Genomic DNA, 13739 nt, shown 5'->3' with positions numbered 1-13739 from the left:
AAATTCAAGGCTGGTGCTCTCTCCACTGTGCCACCTAGCTGCCCTATACTTCAATTGATTAATGGTCAAACAATATGAACAGATACATTTTAGATGAAGGAATAATAGTCATTTGTAGTCATATAAAAATTCTTTAAATCATTATTGTTAGAGTAACACAAAATAAGACAATTCTGAGGCATCACCACATAGCTTTCAGATAAACTAACATCCCTTTCAAAATTTATCATTATCTTTTTCTGTCATTTTAGCTTATCAAATTATCCAGTTAAACATAATATACTTAAAATTAAAAAAAAGCCTAAGTTCTTTTAAAGCAGAAACTTTGTCTTTTTATTTTGTATTTATATTTATATTTAAAATAGATTCTTGTAAAGAGTATTGCTTAATCAATGATTATTTGACTTACTTGAAAGAAATAGTCAACATTTATAAGGAACAGGCAAGAACAGAAATAAGTATCATAAATATTGCCTAGAGATATTAAATCTAATGATAATTTTATACCTTTATTTCAATTATCTCTCCAAAGCAGACTGGGGAAATTTTCATGGAGTCAAATTTGAAACTGATTTTTCCTTTATATGCAGATATGGTGCTACTACCTAAACTAGGAAGGGCTTATTTGTTGTTGGAATTGTGAAATGATCCAACCATTATGGAAAGCAATCTGAAACTATGCCCAGAAGGCTATAAAACTGTACATACTCTTTGACCCAGCAGTAGCAAAACTGGTCTGTATTCCAAATAAATCATAAAGGACCCACAAGTGCAAAAATGTTTGTAGTAACTCTTTTTGTGCTAGCAAATATTGGAAAATAAATAGGTGTCCACCAACTGGAGAAAGCTTGAATAAGTTATGGTATTTGAACATAATGGAATATGATCATTCTATAAAAATATTGAGTAAGCTTATAAAAAAAAAAGCCTAGAAAAGACTTACATAAACCATTGTTAGGTGAAATGAGCAGAGCCACAAGACGTTATGTAGATTATGCATTGATCAGCTGTGATAGACTTGGCTTTTCTAAACAATGCAATGATTCAAGGCAATTCCAGTACAGTTGAAAAGGAAAATGCCATCCACATCGAGAGAGAAAACTATGTACTACTGGGCTTATATTGCAAAGAGATATTAATGAAGAGAAAGAGACCTGTATGTGCCAAAATATTTGTGGCAGCCAATTTTGTAGTGGCTAGAAACTAGAAAATAAATGTATACCCATCAATTGGAGAATAAGTGGGTAAATTGTGGTATATGAATGTAATGGAATATTATTGTTCTGTAAGAAATGACCAACAGGATGAATACAAAGGCTTGGAGAGACTTACATGAACTGAGGCTGAGTGAAATGAGCAGAACCAGAAGAATATCTTTGACAAAGAGAAGATCTAATTGAGTTCCAATTGATCAATGATGGACAGAATCAACTATACCCAGAGAAAGAACACTGGGAAATGAATGTGGACTACTCACATTTAAAATTTTCTTCCCAGGTTATTTTTACCTTCTAAATTCAATTTTTCTTGTGCAACAAGAGAACTGTACAGATCTGCACACATATATTGTATCTAAGATATACTTTAACATATTCAACATGTATAAGACTGCCTGCCATCTAAGGGGAGGGGTTGGAGGGAGGAAGGGAAAAGTTGGAACAGAAGTGTTTGCAAGAGAGAATGTTATAAATATTACCAATGCATATGTTCTGTCAATAAAAAGCTGTAATTAAAAGAGAGAGAGAGAAAACTATGGATATTGATTATGATCTAAGCATTATATTTTCATATTTTGTTTGTTTTCTTTTTCATGTATTTGTTTTTTCCTCTTTTGGTCTGATTTTTCTTCCATAAATATGGAAAATTGTGAAACTGTTTTTAAAAGAATCACGTATATTTAACTTATATCATATTGCTTGCTGTCTAGAGAGAAGAAATAAGAGGAGGGGGAAAATTTAAGACACAAAGTTTTACAAAAATACTATTTAAAGCTATATTTATATGTTTTTTGGAAAAATAAAATACCATTTAAAAAAAGACCAAGAACCAAAAGTAAATGCTAAATTCTAAGCCTCTAACTGATAAAAAAAATTAACTTATATTTAATAAAAATGAAAATAATTAATACCAATTTGTTTTTTATAAATAAGTATAAATGTACCCCCTTATTTTATATCCGAGGAAAATGAAAACTAAAGAGTTTAAATCAAATGATGCATAAAGCAATAAATATGTTTTAAGCATTTACTACAGTGGTAGGCACTGGGCTAAACATTGGAGATACAAAGAGGCAAAAAACAATCCTTAATCTCAAAAAACTTAAAATTTAATGGAGACAACATAAAAAGAAATATACAAAAGCAAAATATTTGTAGGATATATAGGAAATAATAGAACAAAGACATCAGCATTAGGAGGGTTTTGAGAAAGCTTCAGGTGAAAGATGGGATTTTAGTTGAGACTTAAAAAAAATCCCAAACACTTTAAATGACTGGCCCAAGAAATAGCCAACCTGGTATAATAATGGTGCTTGGATTTCAAACACTTTTCTTCCCAACTGGCAAAATAATTTTGATCAACTTATTCAATTAAACATAATATACTTAAAATTAAAAAACATACCTTAGTTCTTTTAAAGCAGAGACTTTGTCTTTCTATTTTGTATTTATATTTATATCTAAAATAGATTCTTGTAAAGAGTATGTGCTTAATAAATGCTTATTTGACTTACTTAAAAGAAATAGACAACATTTATAAGGAATAGGCAAGAACAGAAATAAGCATCATAAATACTGACTAGAGATATTAAATCTAATGATAATTTTATGTTTTTATTTTTCAGTTATTTCTCCAAAGCAGACTGGGAAAATTTTCATGGAGTCAAATTTGAAACTGATTTTTCCTTTATATGGAAAAATGGGGGCAAAAATTTATGACCTTAAAATTTTCAAAGATTTGACAGATTAATTTCTAATGTAGTCAATTTATATAAAGTGCTACTCTGTTTGGAATGAACTATTTTCACCAAATTAGTTATTTTATTCATCTATTCAGGAAAAAAATTTAGATTGTTATTTTTATCAGGAAGAAGTTATATTGGGTAACTTATACTTAGATACATACTTTCAGACATGTATACACATGAGAGAAGGAAAGAGTAACAGACGAACACACAAATACACACAGACAGAGAGAAAGAGAAGGACATAATTAGAGAACAAGATAAAAAAAAAAGATGGCAAATATTTATACTTATATACAATTCAAAATGAAATAGGCAATCCAAAGACAATCATAACAAATAAGATTAAGTAGAATAATTTCAAAATAATTTTCATTGAATGCTGTTGAACTATTTTATCGGCAGAAATATGATAATCAGTATAAAATATATTTTTATTGAATATATTCATTTAATAATCCCAAAGTTCTAGGAATTCTTATTATAGACTAAAATGCATATATTCATTTAAAAAATCTTTTAAAATCTAATTTAGCATTTCTGTCAAAGAGTTCTATAAATTCTTAAATATATTCTCACTGGGTATATATAAGGAATGGAATTCTATATCCAGCTATATTTTTTATTAATATTTAAAGAATTATCCTTAAACTTTTGTATTCTCTCCTCTTTTAAGACCCTAGCAATGTGAAAGAAAAATATTAACTATATATAAATATTCACATTTTTAATTTATGAAATACACACATTCATCTGAAAAAGTCTAAATTTGTTTCTGCTACTCCAATTTTCTTTATTTTGTAAATCTTTTAAAATGAATAATATAGTGTGCTTAGCATTTGTTTAACAAGGAACCCACTCAGTACTTCATTCTGGTATGAAGGTTATATTAAAAGGTAAACTCTGGCGAAATTGACCATAATGGAAAGACTTTGCATATAGGTCTCATCAATTGAATATGAATACCTTTTTTATGTACTTGGCTATATATTAAAGCTCATAATACAAAATTTGTCCTTTTAGTAATGTATTTTTACTTTTGAAATTCAAGAAACAAAGAATTGCCTTTTTCACATAAAAAAACAAAAAAGATATAATAGAGATGATTCTTGAACTAGTAAATACTTCATTATTAACTAGTAAAATGATGATACGTTAACATAAAAACATTTTCTATAATCATTTTTTTTTTTTTTTTGCTGAAGCAATTGGAGTTAAATGACTTGCTCAGTGTCACACAGCCAATAACTGTTAAGTGTCTGAGGCCAGATTTGACCTGAGGCCCTCCTGACATCAAAGACCATTTATATATTTACTCAACTAGTTACTATTAAGTATCCACAGAATTCAGAGTTTTATGCTACATATAGATGAGATTTGGAATAAAAAGCTTTTCTTAACTCATAGAAATTAAAATGTAATTAGTCCAGTGGTCATATTTAACGAGGCTAAAACATATGGTAAATTTAAACAGCTGGGAAGATTGGGTAGACAGGCAGAATCAGATCAAAGTTAGGATAAAAATCACAAACAAATGACCTTTAAAACAGTTTTAAGCAGATTTGGTTTCATGAAGACATAAAATCTACTTCCAGCATGTCAAAGTGTCCATATTAAAGGCAATACATTTTGTAAATCATGCAGATTTATTTTATGTTTAATGCACAGACAAAAAAAATAGCAAGATTTTAAACTGAATACTTCACATTTTATGCAGTTATTTACCATTCTATAGTTGGCCTAAATTCAGTTTTTGAAAATTGCATCCTGATAATAAAATAAAGAACAAGCCAACTTCACTAGAAATGTATTCAAATAAGTACATCCGAGTATTTCAACTACTCTTTGAACAAAATTGACTTGAATTTTAATTCACAGAGATGAGTTGTGACAGCCAGTATTCAATGAACACATTATTATAGAGCTATCATAGGAGATATTAGTCAATTCCTAATGAAGGGTACTTAAAATAAGGCACTGCTCATTTTCTTAATCTAGTACATGTCAGTATTATTATGTACATAAATTAAGATGTGTTAAAAGATAAAAGGGAGAAAAGTTTAAAAAATAAGGAATTCCAATGTACTTCAAAGCATTTGTGGCATTAGAAGAAAACTGGAGTTCAGTTCCTATTGTGATAAATGTAATTTCTGTTCAATCATGGTGTAAATATTTCTCTTATGAACTTGAGTTAATGATACATATCCCACCACACAATATTTTCTGAGTAAATATTAATTCATTCATGCAGAATAATACAAAGTTCAAAATTCATGAGAGTTAACTTGTCATTCCTGTGAACTATTGGCTCTATTTTGATTTACTCAATAAAGATTATATTTTCTAACAATTCCAAAAACTGATAAAAACAAAATATAAAACTCAAAGACCTTGTTTGTCAGATTTTCTTTTCTTTTGTGAGATTGCATTACCTTATTTTTATCAAAATTATAAGAAAGAAAAAAAAAAAGGTATAAAATTGAAAAAAAATCCAAAGCAAGTATTATATGCAAACTGCAAAAAATGCTAAATGCTAATTTCTAATGCCATATGGAGTTGTTTAAACTTTTCCTGGTTAATATTTTAGTTAAAAAATGTATTTAATCCATTCGCTATTTATTGAACAATTTCTTTGTTGAAAGAAATGAATACATTATTTAGCCCCTACACTCTTGCAGCTAATAGTCTAGAAGTGGAGGTAAGCTGTAAATACAAATTATCAAAATATATGGCTGTCTGGGAATTAGCAATTATTGGTATAAAAAAATCGGGATTAAAAACTTTGCAAATTTTTATCTCTTCAACCTTTAGAAAAGTGCTTAAGTATTTTTTTTTTCCTAACTTCAAATGCTGCTGGAACTCTGTCTTCCCAGAAATCAGCCGGAATCAGGATCACTAAACGTCTTTATTCTTGATCTTTTAATGTCAAGATCAGGGGGTTAGGTCTAGCAACCTTGTACACACCTTCCTCCGTCAAACACCGGGAGAGACTGAGTCAGCTTCTGTGTCTCAATTCCTCTTCCTCCTCCTCCTTCTCCCATACACTTCACTTCCCCCTCTTTGTCCCACCAATCAAGTCAGCACAGAACAGCTGGGGAGGGGCATCCTTCAAACATGTTAATAGAGAATTTTCCAATTGGCAATTAGTCTCCCGTGCTTCATAATCTAAATGCATTTGATCAGTTCTAGCCCTTTACATCTCCCACTTTCTTTTATTTTAGACCACAAGTGGTCAGGCCATCCCTGACTTTTCAGGAGGGGAGATGAAAGCACTAAAAAGGAGATAATCACTCCCTCCCCAACATCTCAGGAAGGGAGATGAAAAGCACCAAAGGGAAGTGGGGATTGCTAGTGGGTTTTTGGGTTGAAGGGTCTTATTAGAGACAAGTATACACAAACCCATCAGCATGGGAGTTATTACACAAGCACATAGCAATAATGCAGAGGCTTTTAGTGATGACTCTCCCCACAGTCAGTGCAGGCTCAATGTGGTATAACAAACATGAATTGTAAATGCAAGTAGTGACATAACAAACAATATAAATCAACATGATCTTGTAAAAGATTTCCAGAAGTCCTAAAAGGAGGGTTTGTAAAGATCAGTCACACATGTGCTTTCTTCAGCAACCAAGAAAGAGTCCAAAACCAATCTATTGTCCATTGCTTCACATGTCAGGGAATCTAATGATCCCCAAAAGTTTTTGAAGTCCCACATCAATTTTTTTATATGTTAGAGAATCCAATGATCCCTACTGGCTTTGAAGTCCCACAACAGTCTTATGATGCCTCAGAGAATCCAATGATTCCTGAGGACTTTCAGTCCTATAATAGTCTTATGATGCCTACTATTCAAGAAATTGTGGCAGAGACCTTTGAAGGCCTCAGAGGAGGGGAGCCAGGTAGAGTTGACATTGCAAAGGTCAGTGGTCAAAGATATTCTGTTGGGCCTAGGGCAGACTAGTAATTGTAACTGTCAAGAGGGCATCTTACAAATGGCGCCTGAATGTGGATGCATCAGAAATTATCAGGTTTTGAAAATTAATATTTAATATTCAGAATTAAGATTCTGAAAGATTTGGTAGAAACGCTGCCTAGGAGGGAAAGCATAGAGGGAATATGGACCCAGGTAACTCTAAGATCAGGCTCAGAATTGCAGGTTAAACTACAGATTGAGATAGAGAAAGAAGAAAAAGCTAGGTTACTATGCAAACCAGTGGCTGAAGCTAAGGAGGGAAATAAACAAACCACATGGACTTCAGTTGGAGAAATTCTTCTTATCGTTTTGTTGGTTTACCTTGTCCATTTTTGTCCTAAGGAATTTATTGATTACTCTTCCATTGAGAAGAGGTTTAGTTCTTTTTATGTGCAAAGCTTGGGTTGGATTTTAAATCAGCCTCTGGGGAATTTTCTAATTCCTTTTCCCTCAGTCCTACCTTTGTGGGCAGAATCGAGAAAGAGCTATCAATCTGTCAATCCTTTCCGTGTCCGGAAACCAGTGGATGAAGCTAAGGAGGGAAATAAACGAACCACATGGACTTCAGTTGGAGAAATTCTTCTTATCGTTTTGTTGGTTTACCTTGTCCATTTTTGTCCTAAGGAATTTGTTGATTACTCTTCTACTGAGAAGAGGTTTAGTTCTTTTTATGTGCAAAGCTTGGGTTGGATTTTAAATCAGCCTCTGGGGAATTTTCTAATTCCTTTTCCCTCAGTCCTACCTTTGTGGGTCAAGGGAGAAGGAGGAGGAGGAAAAGCAAGGGTCATAATATCATCAGCACTGGCTCAGTAATCCATTCAAAACTGCTGTGTCTTCATTTCAAAAGACAGGAGTAGGCTTTATGGCCCAAGGCAAAAAGGAATTGTGGGGTATTGACTATAATAGTCAGAAAAAATTTAAAAACACAGTTTGGTTAATTTCTAAGAAACCTTACAAGGATAAGACCTTGCAGTTGGAGAGAGTGGAGTTTTATACTTGTAAAACTGCTAGGATAGTTTTTAGAGAGTTGGAACTCTTTTCTTACCTTGTGGATTTTCTACTTCCACAGATGGGCTTGATTTCCCAACCCCCTACGAGTACTTACAAAACAGTGTTTATGTTTAGAATGGTTTGGAAATTTGCTGTTTTAATCACTAGAATAAATAGACATTGTGTGATTTTTGACCCAGGAGGAAAAATAATATCAGATTTATTGATTCACACTCCTGAAGTACAATTTGGTATCAGAAACTCAAACTTTGATTTTAGGCAAAGAATTCAGGGATATAGCCAAGTGTTCTTTTTTCATTAACTGTATGAGTGGCAGACCATTGAAAAGGTATCAGCTCTTTTAAGAACTTCGAGAGTGAGTGAGAAAGTGCTCAGATAAATATTATACCCTACATGTCCATTTTCAGAGTGGACCTTCAAATCATTTACAATCAGGCTGTTAAGAGTCTTATATTTGCAAATTGTGATACCTAAAGAGGAAGCTAAGAGCATGGCAGAAGGCTATACAGCTTATCTTTCTTCTACTCTCTTATACTCCCTATAGGACAAAACCCTTATGGTTTGAAATTTAATGTTTTAATACCAATGGACATTATGGCATCATTCCAATCTGGAGAAGCAGCTAGACATGTGATCAACCATTTTTCCATTGTAGAAATTTCACATGCATTTAAGACAGTTTATGGATTGGCTTACAAATATTTTGTCTTTAGGTGTTTTTGTATTGAATTTGACTTTGCCCATTCCATTGGCATTTCTTATAATCCTACTAGTAAAGTCATTACTGCACATACTATATCCCTAAGATCTTCTCTTCTAAAAAATAGAAAGGAATTTTGGGATATGCACAAGATGTGGCAATACATATATGTGATTGCTTGTAATTTTTAAATTTTGATTTTACATTTTTAAACACTTTTGATTTTGCATCTTTAAAGTATTTTGATTTTACACTAATAAGTTATTTTGATTTTATATTTTTAAGTTATTTTGGTTTTACATTTTTAATCTATTTTGGTTTTACACTTTTAAATTATTTTGGTTTTAGGTTTTTAAGTTCTTTGCATTTTACCTTAGCAATGCACTTCGGGCATACACAGAAAGTGCAGATAAGTGACAGACTGACTAACTTTTGTCTGACTTTTGTTAATCTTTTGGCAACAACTTTGTTTCCACTGTAATGTGGAAAGGCCTGGATGACATTTGGAAAGGCCCAAGTTGGGCCCCATGTACATTCTTTCCTAGGTGCAGATCCAGCAGCAGAGTTCATCCCCACCAGAGACATTTGTGAACTGGGGACCCAAGAGGAGGACCAGACAATAGCCCAGAGAGACCAGCCAGATGTCAGTAGCCCTTCAGACGCTGATGGCAGCAATGTCCCTCCTTGCCATGACACCAGAGACAGCAGACACAGTTCCAGTGTTGCAACTGAAATGGACTGTTTTGGGTGATATGCAATATAAAGACTGTAAATGGACAATGGGCCTGCTTGCTCCTCCCGTGGCTACTTGCCATATGGTGGCCTGAGGAGAGGCTTTGCCCTATGCTTTCTATTGAAGGAATATGCTTTTAAATTAGTGGGTGAAAAACCAACACACCCACCTGCCATTGTTATTGAAACAATGTTACTGCACATGACTTTGCTTATGTGCATCTGTGAAACTAGAATTGCTCTAGGATTGTGATAAATGTAACTAGAATTGTGACAACCTACCTCACTGATATTTAATTGTTAACTAGAATTGTGATGTTTTGCCTTGTTGACTTCCCATCTCAGTGTTGACATCTTATCTCATCAACATCCAACCTCTTTGGCTTATTATCTCCTTGAGTATGACTTTAATGAATGGGTTCAATACTTGGGCCACTGTTGAGCCTAGTTCTCATTGTCATACTTCTGTTTACTGACCTGCTGCTTTGGGCATGACACTGTCATCTCATGGATCAAGTGAACTATAGCTGGTGCTAAAAGTTTAGCTTGATAAGATGTGTGGTTCCTGCAAAACAAGAGTAGGGAATTGTAAGGGCCCTTTAAATGGGCGGGCACAGCACAATAGGAGATTGAGTGGACCAGAAGTAATCTCTGTGGATATAGGACTGCCCTGTGGGTGGGATCCTGTTCATATTGAGATAGCTTCCTAATGGGTGACTCTCTCGGTGGTTGGCTGTTGGGCCTAGGACAGACTGGTAATTGTAACTGTCAGGAGGGCATGTTACAAAATGCATTCAAGATATTCAAAGATATATAGTTAGAAGGGAAATTGAAAATCATTTAGTTCAATTCAGATATTTTGTAGATGAGGAAACAGACTCAAAGAGATTTAAACACATTATTACTCAGAAAACATCTATATAGGCTTATCTAGAGCTCCTATTTAAATTTGGAATTTCTGAATCCAAAACCTTTTCTATACATCCTATTGTTTCTCATCTCAAATAAAGGGAGAGGGAGTTAGACTCAATTATCTTTAGTACATTCTTTAATTTAAAAATTCAGTGATGCTAGATAGGAAAGAAAAAAATCATTGATGAAGCACTTCCCATATATCAGATACTATACTATGTTCTTTAAAAATATTCTCCAATCATTATTCTCCTACTTAATCAACTACATGATCATCTGCAAACAAACAAAGAAAAAAAAATGTACACCACCAACAATACAGCCTCTGAAGCTGAGATACAACAAAGTGTGGATCAATTCTCTGCTACTTGCAACAATTTTGGCCTAACAATTGACACTGACTTTGAGAGGTGGAGCCAAGGTGGTGCAGAAAAGACAGAAAGCAGCTCAAGCTCAAAGCTCTTTGCCTCAAAAATCACATGAAACCATGCCTCTAAATATAGCTTGATGGAATAAAACCATTCTCCAGCTCGATAGACTGGAAAAACTTCAAAAAAGTCTCATTTGGATGAAAAGAGTATTTAGCTCAGCTTAGATTCAAGGAAAGCCAGGCCTTAATCAAAGCAAATCAGCAACTGAGACCCTCAGTCCTGATTCAGTAAAGAAGCACAGCAGTAGGGCAGCCTCTAGTCCCAGCTCAGAAGGCAAACTCTGGGAAATCAGTTTTTTGGGTTTTTTGGTGTTTGTTTTTTTTTGTTTTGTTTTTTTGTTTTTTGTTTGTTTGTTTTTTGTTTGTTTGTTTTCCTGAAAAGAACAGGCAAAGCTACCCCTCCAAACACAAATGGCTCCTGTCTTCAACGCCAAGACTCAGAGCTGCATTTGGTCTCATGCACAAAGAGGCTTCTTTTTAACATAAAAATTGTTAAAAGACAAATAAGAGAGGTAGAATAAAAATGAGAAAAAATGAGAGGTATGCAAGATAGAATCAAAAACTTTGAAAAGGAAGGAAAAATTCATTGAAAAAATACACCTTAAAAAAAAAATTGGCCAAATAAAAAAGTCCACTGAAGAAAACAACACCTTCAACATAAGTAATCAATAAAAAAGATACAAAAGTTAACTGAAGAAAATTACATATTAGATAGTAAAATGGGATAAATGGAAGCTAATGACTCTGTGAGACAGCAAGAATCAGTCAAACAAACCAAAAAGAATGAAAAATGGAGAAAAAATAAATAAAAATGAAGTAGTTCATTGGAAAAACAGCCAACCTGGAAAAGAGATATGGAAGAGACAATTTAAAATTGTTGACCTACCTTAATGCTATGACCAAAAAATGAGCCCAGATAGCATTGTACAAAAGATCATTAAGGAAAACTTCCCCAAAATTCCAGAAACGAAGGAGGAAATACTCATTGAATGAATTCATCTATCATTGCTGGAAAGAGATTCCACAAGGAAAATCCCAAAGGATATAGTTGCAAACTATAATCCCAAGGAAAAAATTCGTCAAGGTGCCAAATAAAAACAATTCACTTATTAAGGAACAACATTTAGAATCACCTAGGATCTAGCAGCTTCTGCAATAAAGGATTAGATGGCCTAGAATGTCATATTCTGGAAAGCAAAGTGCCTGGGTTCCAACTTAGAATTAACTAGCCAGTGACACTCAGCATCATCTTTCAGGTAAGGCAATGGTTCTTCAGTGAAGTAAGAGACGTTCAGTTATTTCTATTGAAAAAAAAAATTACAATCTATGTACTAGATAAACATAACCAAAAATAAGCAAGAAAGAAATTGATGATGGAATAAAATTACAGAAAAGATAAACATGATAGACCTCAGTAGAAAATTGAATGGAGATAGAAAGGAACATATCCTTTTTTATCAGTAGTACATGGCATCCACACAAAAATTGATCATGAATTAAGGCTTAAAAACCTCACAATCAAATGCAAAAAGGCAGAAATAGTAAATGGTACCATTTAGGACCACAAAGCAATGAAAATTATATTAATAAAGAGTCAGAAAAGGATATCTTTAAAAGCAGTTGGAAATGAAATAATTGAATTCTAAAGAATGAATGCATGAAATAAGAAATTACTTAAATAACTCATACTTTCATCCAATAAAATGGCAATAATAAGACAACATACCAAAATCTATGAGATGGAGCCAAAGGAGTCCTTAGGAAAATTTTCATATCTTTAAATAACTACATAAATAAAACAGAGAAAGAGGAGTGGAATTCTGAGAGTGCAAGGTTGAGATCTCCCACTATTATAGTTTTACTGTCTATTTCTTCTTGCAGTTCTCTTAACTTTTCCTTTAGAAAGTTAGATGCTATACCACTTGGTGCATATATGTTTAGTATTGATATGGCTTCATTATTTATGCTACCTTTCAGCAGGATATAGTTTCCTTCCTTATCTTTTTTAACGAGATCTACTTCTGCTTTTGCTTGATCTGAGATAAGGATAGCTACCCCTGCTTTTTTGGCTTTACCTGAAGCATAATAGGCTCTGTTCCAACCTTTTATCTTTATTCTGTATGTATCTCCCTGCTTTAAGTGTGTTTCCTGTAGGCAACATATTGTAGGGTTCTGCTTTTTGATCCAATCTGCTATCCGTCTCCGTTTGATGGGATCGTTCATCCCATTTACATTTACAGTTAAAATTACTAATTCTGTATTTCCTGCCATCCTATTATCCCCAGATTATGCTTTTTTCCCTTGACCCCCCTGATCCCCCTCCCCGATATTTAATTTACAGACCCCCCTTGTGACGCGCAACCCTCCCTCTTTTTTTTTTTTTTTTAGGATCCCTCCCCCCTCCCTCCAAGTCCCTTCACTTATTCTCCTTTTCCTTTCCCCTTTTCCTCTCCCCCCTTTTAATGAGGTGAGAGAAAATTCTCTGAAAAACAAATATGTTAATTATTTACTCTTTGAGCCTCTCCTGATGAGAGTAAGATTCACACAATGATTCTCCCCCTCACTAAGTTCCCTCAGATATGGTGTATTTTCTATGCCTCTTCCTGGGATGTAGTTTCCCTCTTTTTATCACTCCTTCCCCTTTTTCTGAACCGACCTCCTTCCCTTTACTACACCCCCCTTTTTTTCTTTTATATCAGTAAAATCAAATTATCCTTGAGTATTTTTTATATACCCACAACAGAGTTACAGTTCTCAAGGGTTCTGTGTACCTTTTTCTGTTTCTCTTCAGTCTTGTGGATGTAGATCAAATTTTTTGTTAAAGTCTGGTTTTTTTCTTAGAAACATATAGAATTCCTCTGTTTCATTGAATGACCATCTTCTATCACGGAAAAAGATGCTAAACTTAGCTGGGTAGTTCATTCTTGGTTGCAGTCCTTGATCTTTTGCCTTACGGAATATCAGGTTCCAGGCCCTTCTATCTTTTAATGTGGAGGCAGCCAGATCTTGGGTGACTCTT

Source organism: Sminthopsis crassicaudata, chromosome 4, assembly GCF_048593235.1.
Source record: "Sminthopsis crassicaudata isolate SCR6 chromosome 4, ASM4859323v1, whole genome shotgun sequence".
Taxonomy (NCBI): Eukaryota; Metazoa; Chordata; class Mammalia; order Dasyuromorphia; family Dasyuridae; genus Sminthopsis; species Sminthopsis crassicaudata.
The sequence above is the reverse complement of the archived record's forward strand: the minus strand, read 5'-3'. Positions refer to the sequence as shown.